We start from the raw sequence: 14,037 nt of genomic DNA, 5'->3' as shown, positions 1-14,037 counted from the left end.
GCATGGAGACTGGCTACTGAGCCAGCAGAGCCGAGCCGACATACCAGGGCTGAGATTGAGTGGAAAAAAAGGTATTCCTCTCATTCCGTGTGGAAGTGGTATGTTTTTGGCTTCTTTTACGCCCCCTAACCCTACTGAGAGCTTGGGGGCCCTTATTAAACACATTTTATGGGAAAATATTTGTTTTTCAAGCCAAAACATCACAAACTTTTAAAATAGCCATTTTTGAGTTTTGACCAGGAGCTCTGCAGTCGTCCAATTGTGCACAGAGTGTACGCATGTGCACCACTGGATGGTCGTTTCCCAGAGCCCTGCCTTCTGTCACCATGAACGAGTCTTCAGTTTATAAACAAAAGAGGGACACTGTTCAGTTTCCCATCTCCAATTGAAGTGGTTGTGTGTGTGTGTGTGTGTGTGTGTGTGTGTGTCTAGCCTCCTGCACTCCACTAAATCCTTCACCGCGAAGACCCCCCACCCCCATCTTTGCCTCCTCTTACTCGTCTTCATCCCAGTGTGCCCACTTGAGCCTCTGGTGTGTCTGCTTGGCCAAAGCTGTCAAGTCCCAGCAGTCACGCATAAACAAGCTCTTACACCTCAGATGCACACACAAACACTTCATGTGTTGCAAGTGTGTTTGCTTAGCAAACACAACTAAGGCAAGAAAGTTGTCTTTTAGTCATGTTTCATGATCAAAACTTGATTGAAACACTTGAATTGACCTATGACAGGAAAGTGTTGGTCTGGTAAAATCACACTTAAAACAAAATGGCATGTGAGGATTATTATTTATTGCCATTTTTATTATTACTACAGTATATACACAGTAATTAACAGCAGAAGTGTGCCATTCTTTGGTATATTTTTAATGTAAGCAGTACAGTCGTCCCTCGCTATATTGCAGTTTGAATATCGCTCCCTCCCTGAATCATTGTCATCATATTGCTGTTTCATGGTTGACTGTGGCCTATCATCAGTAAGAAATATATAGAAAGACAAGTTATATGTACGTAGTATGGTGGTCACTCGGCATCAGTCATGTCATGAGACGTGACATTAGATCACGTTACCTTTCACACCGCATGGAGACTGGCTAGTGTGCCAGCAGAGCCGAGTCGACGTGCCATGGCTGAGATCGAGTGACAACAAGGTTCTCCTCTCATTCCGTGTGGAAGTGGTAAGTTTTAGGCTGCTAAGGAAAAAATAAGGAATCCTACTTTGTGAGCCTGGAACCAATTAACTGCAATAAACGAGATGACTGTATTTGCTAAATGTTTTTGTTTAACTTAATAGCGTGCACCCAGAAAATACTATCAACTATAGTCAGCATTTCATTTCAATCGGCACTGTCACCCAAGTGTTAAATTTGCAACATATTTATTATTGTTGGTGTACCAGCAGAATTTTGAATGTACTTTTTGTACTGCACCTCTTTCTTTCCATGTGCAATGTAATGATCTCACTGCATCATATCTTGTGGGTTAGCTCCCCCCACAACAGAGCGCTGATACAGACATGCACTCATTATCTACTGGTTGCACTATCAGAGCCCAGGAAGGCAGATACAGCAAGGAGTAGTCCCTAAACGTACCACATTACGCCTTCCTGCGTGCATCCCAGCGGAGGAGCTGAGATACACCCCGACATAACCTGCCGATATCACCGGATAAAGGCAACGTCCACCACTGATATCCTGGGACGTGTTGACTGCTCAGACTTAAAGGCCGGTGCCCGAGCGCAGACATTACACACATGCCCCTCTCCCTCCCTCCTCCTTCCATAACTCCCACCCCCACCCATGACGGACACTCCTCGTGGGCTACTTATCCCCCCCAAGCCTGATACAGAGGGAGGGAACTTGTACAAACATTTGATTTGAGTGCGCTGACATACTGTACACCCACATAACTGCAGGGCTGTTGGAAATGGCTTAGTTTGTGTATACAGTAAACATGACACTAATGTGGAATATGCTGGATAGGTGTCCCTCGCTACATCACGCTTCAAATATCACTCCCTCACTCTATCGCCGGTGTACAAAAATGAATAGATGACCGCTGTTTCGTGCTTTACTGTGGACTATTAGTAGTCCAGAAATATTGAAAAACAAGTTATATGTAGTGTTCTGGCCACTAGGCGTCAGTAATGTTACATGACAAATTCCATTACCTTCACACTGCATGTAGTTAGCCATGGCCTCCCAGGCCTCCTCCCATTCCGTGTGGAAGTGGTAAGGTTTTGGCTTCTTACTTTGGCCTTCATCCCCACTCCGTTTGAAACACTTTAAGTTTAGAATAAGTCAATTAGGCTTCATTCATAATAGGGAACCAATTAACCGCGAGGGATGACTGTAATGATAACAAAATCCCATCAATCACAATATTAAAGGATGAAATATTCACCCCAGTCACACGTCTACAGAATCTCGCTGTATCTCCGGTCTGGAAAGTGGGCCAGTTTCTCTTGGGTTCAATTTGTCACAGAGGGACCACGGACATTGTTTATAAAGACGGTGAACATTGTGTTGAAATGATATTAGTAGAATCAGAAATGCAATTGGTGTGTGGTTGTACGTGTTGGTTCTGACAGGAACAGGTCATCCAGAAACTGGAAGATTGGTGGTTCCATTGCTGCTTCCTCCCCCCAGTTGCTGTTGTTGTGTCCTCGGGCAAGACGCTTCACCCACATTGCCGCCAGTGTATGTTTGGTGGTGGTCGGAGAGGCCGTAGGCACGATGTCAGCCTGTGGCTACAGACGTAGATGATGTAGATTACTACCAGCGTGTGACTGAGCAGCGAATGAGTGATGGCTTCAACGAGAAGCTCTTTGGGTACCTTGAAAAATGCAATATAAACCTAATTCATTATTATTATTCTTGGCGCTCAGACGAACCACCGCAGCTAAGAGCAAAGCAAAGCTGAGTGACACAACCATCCTGTGTTCCAACACTCAAACGTGCCATCCTGCTATTTCACTTGATATGTCACTTGTTGCATGTGAAAAATTAGGACGACTACTGATCTGTGTTTTTATGTGTTATTCATTGTTCTTGTTGGGCCTTTCACATGAAGTTCTTCATTTTCTTCATGTGATGGAAGTTGCATTATACGTTATATTCGTAAGGGTGTGTCAGTATAAAATAGGGACACAAGGGCAAAAGTGCATATTTGCAAGAAATCAAATGTTCTACATTTTATTCAAATGTAATATGAATAAATCTTGAATATGATTCCCAATATTTGTGTTGCAAAAGGTGATGTGCTTTGCAAGAAGTGGATGCCAAAACTGCACCACTGCTTCATTTCCTTTGTGTCCAGACTTTAGGGATACTCTGCATTATATTTATTTGGACTTTTTTCATTATTATCAATGTCTTATGTGTCTTTTTTGGCTTGTTGCAAAATACACTGGGAGTAAATATAATAGCCAAAAACACATCAGTCCCATGGAGAGGCAGGTCCAGTGAATAACTGCACAAGACGACCTTCACGGCACCCTCTCACATGACATTTCCACCTAATCTATGTTTTCACGAGGGTGTGTATCAGCCGTCCCATGAGACGCACACATAGTGCTACCGGAGGCCAACAGGAGATGACTAAGGGGTGAGATGTGACTTGCGATAAAAAGTGGCTCTGACACACACACACACACACCCAAACCTCCTGGGACCCCCCACAATCCTCTGAACCCCAAGTCTGAGGGCAGGAAGCAGACAAGCGCCTTTGTATGCGAGTGTATTAGCCTCATTAGTGTGTGCACATGTTTGTTTGTACATGCGACTGTGAGCCAAGCGCCGACCCGCTTAGTAGCAGAGGACAGGCACTGAAGCATCTTGCCTTAGTGGCCTGATTGCAAACAGATGTGTGCCAGCCTCTTTGCTGTGTGCTAACTGTAGCATCGCATGCTAAGATGGCAGTACAGCAATCCCTCCTTTATCTCACCGTGATAAGTGAATTTCCGCGAGGTAGGATTCCTTTTTATAAATGAAATATATAGAAACCCTGTTTTTGATCTTCTGAATACGGTTTTTAACATTATTAGAGCCCTCTAGACATGACATAACACCCCTATATTCACCTTCACACTCATATTACTCAATATAGGAGACATAATAAGAGTAAATAAGCCAGTTAAGACATAAATAAGACTCACGCTCGTGTGTGTTGCTATATGTATTTGTTTCCTCAGGGAGCAGTGTGAGTGGTGGACAGGAAGTGACATCACGGGTTCAGAGTTGAGTTTCAGCCCACGTTAGCCTGGTTTTTATCAGGGATTATTGTGAGATCATTCAAACCAGCAATACAAGCCTGTGGTTCAGGTGGTCAAGTCTGGTGCTTGTGTATCTCACCAAACATTACAGTAACATTACTGCCACCTAGTGACTAGTGTAGAATAATATGTCAATGTCTTTTAAAGGGATAGTTCGGAATGTCATACAACTTCATGTCAAAAAATCCGAACCATCCTTTCAATGCATCTTTTGAATGCCTTATATTTGTGTTTTACTTCATTTCGCCATTTTTATGCTTGAAAATGCTTAATTTAGGCAACAAATATGAAACATTAGCTTATAGTGCTCATGACACCAAAACAGACCTCATTCTTGCAATACTTGCACGTGATCACGCAATGCATTGTCGGCCGCGGGTGCCATTTTAGGACAACATCGTTTGTTTATATCAGAGTTTGTTTGTATTGTTTGTTTATGTCAGAGATGCATGACGTAACAAACAAATGGACCACCCAAAAGAGGTAAAAATGAGGTAAAAGTGATGTTAAGTGTTCAGTTGTCCATTCATTTATCATTTGCAATTATTTTTGCATCATTTTCTGCATGTACAACTATAATTATTGTCTATAAAATGTGTTTTGTGTTAACATTTTTGGGTGTCTGGAACGGATTAATTGGATTTACATTATTTTCTATGTGAAATTTTGCTTTGGTTAGAGACCGTTTCGGTTTGAGTCGGACCTTCTGGAAGGGATTAATGATGTTAACCAAGGCACCGCTGTATATAGCAACTTCTTCAACTTGAATTATGGTGGAAAGAGAAGCTCTTAACTCTATGACAGCATTATCATTTATTAGCAGGTATATTGCACAACACAGCAGCAACAGAACCGATGCTGGAATGGTGGAACTGCTCAGCCAACCTTAATACTGCTGATGAGTTTATGGTATACAAATGATGTGGCACAGCAACAGCTGAGTGGTGTGACCAAGACAGGATTGGAAACTCCATCGACATCTCTGTGTGGAGTTTGCATGTTCTCCGGGTACTCCGGCTTCCTCAGTCATTCCTAAAACGTCCTCCCTCCTGATCGTGTCCAAGTGTCCTGAACCCCCAGTTGCTCCCGATGCTGCGTCATCATCAGCAGGTAAATTTGACCAAATGTTGTTTTTATATATGTGCCCTGTGATTGGCTGTTGCACCCCGCCTCTCGCCAAAAGTCAGCTGTGATAGGCTCCAGCATACTAGTAGTAAGGACAAGCGGCATAGAAAATGAATGAATGTAGATGATTGGTGGAGGTAATGAAAACCAAACTACTGGAAAACTGATCCTCTGTGGTACTGAAGACACCCCCCTCCTGCTCTTTTCCAACACCATCTTCTTGCTTTAGGGAAGAAAAGCACAGATCACATCCATCAGATAAATGGAGCTCCTTATCTATCTTTTTCACCAAGGATGCTAATTAAAGATAATAAACCCTGCAGATAATTTCTCCGCTGCTCCAAACGGCCCGTCAGGTCCGCTCCCCTCGCACTCGCGCACATGTGGCCGTCCCGACGGCGAGAGCACGTCCGCACATGGCTCTTGGCTGTGCCTCCAGTGCAGGTGCTCGCCGCACATAGAAAGTTCACGCCGCGATGTGTGTTTACACAAGCAATGAATAATAACGCATGAAAGCAGACACACAAACACAGAGATTCATTTGTCTAACTTATCTTGGCTCGTTGATTTCCTGCTGCTTTGACTTGTAGGCCACATGCTTTCATGTTTATGTATGACATCACAATGAGGCTAATGTGTTCATAACCCTGTCTTTTCATAATGTCTTTTTTTCATCTGTTTGTGCGCTAAAACAACATAACCCGTTTCCACCAAACCAGGGGTGTGCAAACTTTTTCCAGGGAGGCCCACATAGTGAAAAATGAAAGGATGCAACAAGGCATCACGTGTAGCTATGCGGGGGCGAGCATCAGGGTCCAGTGCAATGTGTTTTGGGTGGCGGTCGAGGGTGGGCGCCTGGGTGACCTGGTCCTTGGTGGCCAAATCTGGTTCTTGGGACTTGGAACATCGCTTCTCTGGCGGGGAAGGAGCCCAAGGTTGTGTGAGAGGCTGAGATATTCCAACTAGACATAGTCGGACTCACCTCCACCCACAGTTTGAGTTCTGGAACCAGTAAGTCCTCGAGAGGGCCTGGACCTTGTTCTACTCAGGTGTTGCTTTTTAATGGCCCTCCTGGCTCGGTGCCGAGTGTTGGAGTCATCCCCGGTGAATGAGAGGGTCACTTGCCTCCGCCTTCGGGTTGGGGAAAGGGTCCTGACTGTCGGCATTTCAGAGTACCAGCCTTCTTGGAGTCTATGCTGGTGACTCTGTAGTTGTACTTGGAGACATCAACGCCCATGTGGGCCCTGACAGTGTGACCTCCCTGATCTGAACTCGTGCGGTGTGATGTTATTGGACTTCTGTGCAAACCACAGTTTGTCAATAAGATAAAAAGATTGCAGATTAAATAAAGTTTAGACTGCTGTTTTTCAAGTACTCAACGACTTCTTGCTGTGATCTCCTCCCGTGGTTCTACATTAGCTGCTGAGTTTTCACGTGGACTCTTGCCGTTGGAGTTTTTCAGAGACGGCGGGTTTCACAATCTCATCTTTTATTGAGCCCTGAGATAAAAGCACCGGCTCTGCTCTTGCGTCCATTAGTGCTAAAATGGCAGAAGAGAATCGTCTGAAATGGAATAAACTGTTGTGGTTATCTCTTCTGGCGATTGCATTGCATTGCGTCGTGCATGTGTAGGCTGGCAAAGACACGCATGACCACACAGACACAAAGTCATCCCTCCGCTTGGTGTGGCCCGGCCGCGCTCTCTGTATTTATACTCAAACATAACTCACCGGCCAGATAATGGCTGATGGGACAGTCGTAAAAATAACCGGCCGCACATTTGTTTGGATTACCTAACCTTGCTCGTCTCCTCACGCCTCCTTCCATTTCTATCCCACCACTATCTAGTCATCCGTGCATGCTGTATGGTCCAAAGTAACGGGACAAAAAGTGAAAATGGAAGAGAATGTTAAGCTTTTTTGAGCTATAACAGCTTCCTTTCTCCAAGATGTTGGCGTGTGCACCAATCAGCCTAAAAGCAAGCATCTTTGTTTGCCTAAATACAATAAATTAAGTGCATGCATACTACGATTCTGAGTATGTGGGGGGAAAGCTCCAGTCCCAGCACAAAGAAAACAGCATACATCATCACAAGTACTTCCTTTTGGAGGGCTGGGGGGGTTGAACTCCTGACAGATATGCGCTCGTACACTAACACTTGAAAATGTAAGCCTCTCCCTGAAACATGGCAAACATCATTTTGTTGAAATGAAAACACAAAGTGATTCCTGACAAAGTGGGAAACTTTACAAATAAAAGGAAAAAGGGGATGAAGGGATGTCTCATTTTATCACTCGAGAAAAGGAGAAATTAGAAATGAGTTAAATTAGGATATATGGACTATAATGAACATGTATTACAGAGGTCCCAAACTTGCCGCCCGCGGGCCATTTGCGGCCCACCAAATCGTATCTTGTGGCCCGCGACTGGACATCAAAGAGTAGCGTAACTGTAGCCCGCAACATCCGGGCAAGCTGAGTGTTACTTCCATACGTCCAGGGGCAAGGGAACACCAACGCTGAACTACCAGTGGTGTTGTCACATGGATGTATTGTGAATTGCATCGTATCGTGAGGTACCCTGACATTCCCAGCCCTACTCCCAGTACTCACCCACACTCTACCTCCACTGGCCCCCAGTGAAATTGAGTTTGAGACCCCTGATGTATTATGTACACAATATAAAAAGAACTAAAGGCGTAAAAGTTTGTAATTAATCTTGAATATTTATGTACATTTCCAAATATGATGAATAAAAATGAAATATATTGTGAAAACTTGTGCCTCACTGTTGCCTCGTGTGGCAGGGAGAGTCGTTACAAGACGAGCACGTGGTTCCCTAACTTTCTACAGTCACGTGCCACGGACAGTCACGGACAGGTGACCTGAAGCAATGTATCCCCTACTCCTGGACACTTGTGTTGTTGCTCCAGGTGGTGAAGATGGCTTCATGAAGGACATCGACTGTCTGGAACTGATGTCCATTTTTGTAAACCTTCCTTGCCATCCATCCCCAAATGTTCTCCACTGGATTTAGATGAGTGGAACATGCAGGATGGTCCAAAAGAGTGAGCTTGTTGCTCTTTGTGAAGTGCAGCGTTGTCCTGTTAAAAACGCCAGTCATCACCACACAGACCAGGGCCTTCGGTCATGAGGGAGGCCCCCTGCAACATCTCCATATAGCCGTCTTCCGTTTGACACCCCTGCACAACCTGAAGCTCTGTTGTTCAATTGAAGGCCTCCTCCACTGTGCCGTGTGGAAAACATCTGAAGTGGGATCTCCTTGTCATGCTAGTAAGAAGAACCTTTCAGTGTCCCATGCTTGCTGCTCTCCTGCAAATTCCAAACAGGCAATTTTGCGCCTTTGAAGATGTTTTTTCTCTCCTATAATCCTTCTCTGGCAGATGGTGTCTGATGGTTATTGGACTGCAGTCGGCACCAGGAACAACCTTTATTTTGGCTGAGGATGGTCCCGTGTCTTGACGGACAGCCAATCTGATCCTCCTGCTACCCCTTGCCTTTTTGTTCTATGAGCCTCAGGACGTGTGAAGAAGTTTGAAATGAGCGTCTACTGCGTCCAACCTCAGCAGCAATGGTACTCTGCGAGTGAGAGGCCTTGCTTGCGCCTTCAAAGAGAGAAAGCTTGTTTGCCTTTGCCATCAAGAGAGGATGACGGTGTGAATACCTGACACTGCATCACATTCAATCCACATGTTTGCCAACATTTTGCCTTTTAAAGGCTGTGGTGTTCAACGTTTGATCAGCTGATGAAGATCATACTTCACTTTAAAGCTTCTTTGCAACTAATTGCTTACTCGGATCTTCTTTGTCTCCATCCCATTTCTTCCTTTTGTGCAAAATGGAAATTCTTGCAATTTTTCAACTGGTCCTAAAATTTTGATCAGGACTGAATATGGATGTTAATCAATTTTACAGCAAACAAGTCAGTCATGCCTTGACTCACTGTTGCCTCCTGTGGCAGGGAGTGTCATTACAGTAAAGGACAGGCTCTTCCAGGCTTGGCTATCAATTCCGTTTTTCATCAAATTGGCCCGATCTTCCCCTTAATGCCCACAAAGTCAAGCTGACTTTGAGTTCCATTGGATGGTCTTCTATTTTATTGAGTGCTGCTCAGCAAGAGCGGAAACAATTATGTTGAAACTCAACAACGGGGACAATTTTGGGAAACTCTCTGAAGTCCAAAGGGAGAACATTGTGAGCCTGTAAATTGTTGTCTGATAACAATGGGAGGCCAAGACTTGATATCTCCATGGCGGCCTGGGACACAGTATATCTGACACACTTTTATTGGCTTCCTGTTTAATGACTTCCTGCACTGAACATGCTCACAACTTCTTTTGATCCTTCATCTTCTTATTCCTGATGACCTCACTTCTTATAGAGTTATCTCAGTTTTAGGTCTGAGTTAAAGCCTCCTTTGCAGTGAGTTTGACACTGTTCATGTATTTGCTGAGCGTAATCGCGCCCTCACGCCCCCGCCTCACTCGCTCTGGATGGCTAAGATGTGCTTACCAATGAGCAAATGTTTTGATGATGAAGCCTTTTTCCAAGAATCTTTTCTCCCAAACGCCCATGGCCTTTGGATGACTCCCCGAGGAGACCATTAATTTAAATATCTGTGTGTGTGTGTGTGTGTGTGTGTGTGTACATGAGTGGGAGATTTGTACTTTTTTAAGCACACACAAGAAAGAGCAACGCAGATCAATGCAACACAAGTCTGTGCAAGAATATATGCGCTAATGTATGAAAAACCTAATGATCCAAATAGTAAGAATAAATAAAGACAAGGAAGTTAGTGACCATTGGATCATCCTAATTAGCCACTTCATGCTAATTTTAAAAGATACTCCAAAAAAATGAATGTACGGAAAACCCTAACACCTAAACTAATCACTTCTTTTAAAAGTAAAAATATGTAGTTCATGAATGAAAACCACAATAATTCATCTAAAAAATCACAAAACAAAAAAAATGTTAATGTTAGATTAACCTAATAATTTAAAAAAAACACACAAAAAAATCCTATTAATCAAAGAAATAGTAAATGAAAAGAACCACAAAAAATGTTATCATGGACCATCCTTGTTTTGAACATCATTTTCAAAAATGTTAATGGCAGCCGCTAAAAGTACATCTTATCACATGACCCCCTCTCACACACACACACCCTTCCTATCATCATTCTACACCTACACCCCAAAACATCCCTCTATGTCAGCACCTACCACCCCCATTCCACCCCTCCTAGTTGACAGTACACATTGCAGTACGTACACTTCAACCTTAAACCCCTCCTAGTCGACACACAAGGCATACTCCACATCTTGAACCAAGTATTGCGTATTTTCTATGATTTCCACTTCCTCTGGCTGTAATGGCTGCTTGTCCTGATTATGATTTGAGCGGCAGTGATGGCACTCCTGCGCATGTACAAAGAGGCCCCCCCCCACGCTCTTCTAGCAGTTTGTTTTCACACAGCCAGCCAGAGGAAGAAGCCACTCAGCATGGCTTACAGCAGCTAACCGACTGTCTCAGGGCCTCATTACGTCTTGGCAAACAATAACACAAAAACCTGCTTGATTCAGGTAACTATAAAGTACAATACATGTAATAGAACTTTATTGTACAGTACAGGACATTTTTCACCAAGAAAGCTTTTGTATGGCGTCCTTTGAAATTTGTCATTGATGAAAGCCGAATAACAAAAAATAAACACAGACATTTCAGAAGACAAAAATATATCCTGTAAGATCAACTTAAAGTTAATGGGACGCAACTATTCCGCCTACAAAGCCTTCTGACAAAAAACCTCCAGCAAGGCTCCATTTCCATAATGTGAGCTGCGTATTAACCAAGCTACAGCGACATTGTTATTATTATTATTGTTATTAACATTGCTTACTGCTGTAACAAGCACATTTCCCCGCTGTGGGATTAATAAAGTACAATCTAATCTAATCTAATTGTTACGCCCAAGAACTACGTTGCTGGCATAGTGACACCTCGCCATACCACACTGCTAATAGCGACTAGCTTCACCACACAGTCGTTCATAACGCCTCAGGCCACCACCGAAAGCTAACGCTACATCTGGGAGCTGCCGCCACTGCTGCTGCGTTTTGGTTTTTCAAGATTCAAGATTCAAGAGAGTTTTATTGTCATGTGCATAGTAAAACAGCAGTTATACCATGCAATGAAAATCTTATTCTGTTCATTCTCCCAAGAAAAGAAAGAAAAACACAAGAAAGAATAAGAACATAAGAAACATAAACACATAAACATAAATACCAATAACTAAATACAATAACTAAGTCAAATAATTTGACGCTAGGTGTCGCGTTCCTTTCTATTTTGCTATGTGAAATTTTTAGCTGTTTTCATCTTTATCTTTATCTTTACAACACACAAAGACATGTGTGTTCATGTCTCAAATAAGGATTGTGGATGATGACCATAATTCTAAAAAAAAGTGCACTTTTCGAAAATTTTATTATCCTAATAATCAACCTTACATATATATATATATATATATATATATATATATATATATATAATAATAATAATCAACCTTACATGTATAAGGTTGCCTGGCCTTATATATATATATATATAATTTTTTTTTATTTAATAAAAACAAAAAAATGTATGGAAAATCTCACAAATAATCCAACTAACAACAATAGACACGAAACACGTAGTTACCAATGTATCAGCCTAATAATACTGTATGATTTAATACTAATACCAACCTGATATTTTTTTAAAGCGAAAAAACCAAATTAACTATAAAAAACAGAAAGGAACTGTGAATGTTGGATCAACCTAATCATTTGGGAAAAAAACAACAACACAAAAAATTTTAGACCAATGGTCTAAAATTCGTGGCCCGTGGGCCATTTGCGGCCCACCGAGTCACATTTTGCGGCCTGCGACTTGTCTTCAAAGATGACTGTAATACGGCGTGCGACAAGCCAGTGTTACTCGTAGGATGCACACATAGCCTACACTGAACTAAGAGTGAGTGAGCCACATTTTAAAAGATGTGGTAAAAAAGTTCCACCCATTTTCTATCGCGCTTGTCTTCATTAGGGTCACAGGTGAGCTGGAGCCTATCCCAGCTGAATGCAGCAAAATATAAACTGTGAAATTATTTATTTTTTTATTGATCTGACTCACCCTATTACTGTATCAAGATATTATTGTTATCGTGAGCCATGTGTCGCGTGTCGTATCCTGAGGTACCCCGACATTCCCGATACTTGATGCGGCCCAGCCTCACTAAGACTCTACCTCCAGCGGCCCCCAGGTAAAGACCATCCTTACAATGAACACAATGTTCAACATTTTGGAATGGAATGGAGGATCGTCCTTGTCGTCAACCTAATAATAAACACACAAACAATCATGAACGTAAGAACATCAAAACAAACAAAAAGCCATTTCGTTCTTCTTTTTCTTATAGGCTAAAACTCTCAGGGCTATTTGTGGCGCACTTGCTGTCTTAGCAGTTGTTGACAAAAATCAAACATAGGTCCAAATAAAGCTGGGTGAGGCTCCTGTGTGACTCGGTTATTAAATCAATCACGTGCAGATATTGTAGAAATGAACATAAGTCATGTGACAGCATGAAGGTTAAATGTTGAGCAGGTGCTCTTGCTCGAGCCATAAAAATTTAGAAGTCAGCGCACCAGAGGCTGCAAACACGACCCACGTGGTTCATGACTCATGTGTCCACCGATGATCGATGACATCCTCAGCTATTATTTCATCATTACTTTTTTATGAATCATTAGATTCTGTGGATTGGAGTCACGCCAAAGATTGCTCATGTCAGTTGTTATGGTTTTGCAAAGCTAGTCTAAACACGGCTACGTGCTCCTCTACATTTGTGCAGGTGTGTTAACGTTAGCGCAGTAAATCTGACGCGATGAGATTTGGACCATTTGTCCCGCGCCTGCCTGACTTTTATTGTTGCTGTTTTTCTACCTCGTCATTGGATTGCCTGAGCTCATGAGCGCCGACATGTGAATGATTTCAAATAAGTGTGCGCATGTTGTGTGTATTTTTGATTTTTTTTTGCACGCCCCCCCATGCCTGGCCTAGTGGTCCCCTCTAAGAAGGCAGATGATGTAAACAGGCTTGGTCGTTCCCACGTCTCTGTTTAGAGTGGAAGATCCCAGAGCAGCACCAGCAGAGTGCTGGACTGCCTCTGCATAGCGAACTCACACACAGTCCATCACCTCAACGTCATGACAGCTATGGACACTTCATTAGGGACACCTGCCCGTTATAATGAGCTGTATTATAACTTCTGCCTCCTGAAGTTTCCTATTAGTATTTCTTTTCTGCTATTCCTTGTCACGCTCTTGCACACAGTCATACACAGAGCGGTTGTATTGATGGATTGTCTGTTTATTGTCAGATTTATCTGCACGTAGAAGGCATTCACGTTCAGGCAGTAAGTTTACTTTCAGCATGGTATGACCGAATGAGAAAAGGCGCATTGTTTCCCCCCAGGCTACGTGTTGTGTGGTTTGTGCAGTGTTTACTGTATATCCGCCCTGCTACAGTATGTGATGATGCCCCCATCTGTTTGTGTGAACGTTATTTGACTTAAGGAGGC

This window comes from Dunckerocampus dactyliophorus, chromosome 19 (genome assembly GCF_027744805.1).
Source record: "Dunckerocampus dactyliophorus isolate RoL2022-P2 chromosome 19, RoL_Ddac_1.1, whole genome shotgun sequence".
In the NCBI taxonomy this organism is placed as follows: Eukaryota; Metazoa; Chordata; class Actinopteri; order Syngnathiformes; family Syngnathidae; genus Dunckerocampus; species Dunckerocampus dactyliophorus.
This window is presented reverse-complemented; position numbering follows the sequence as displayed.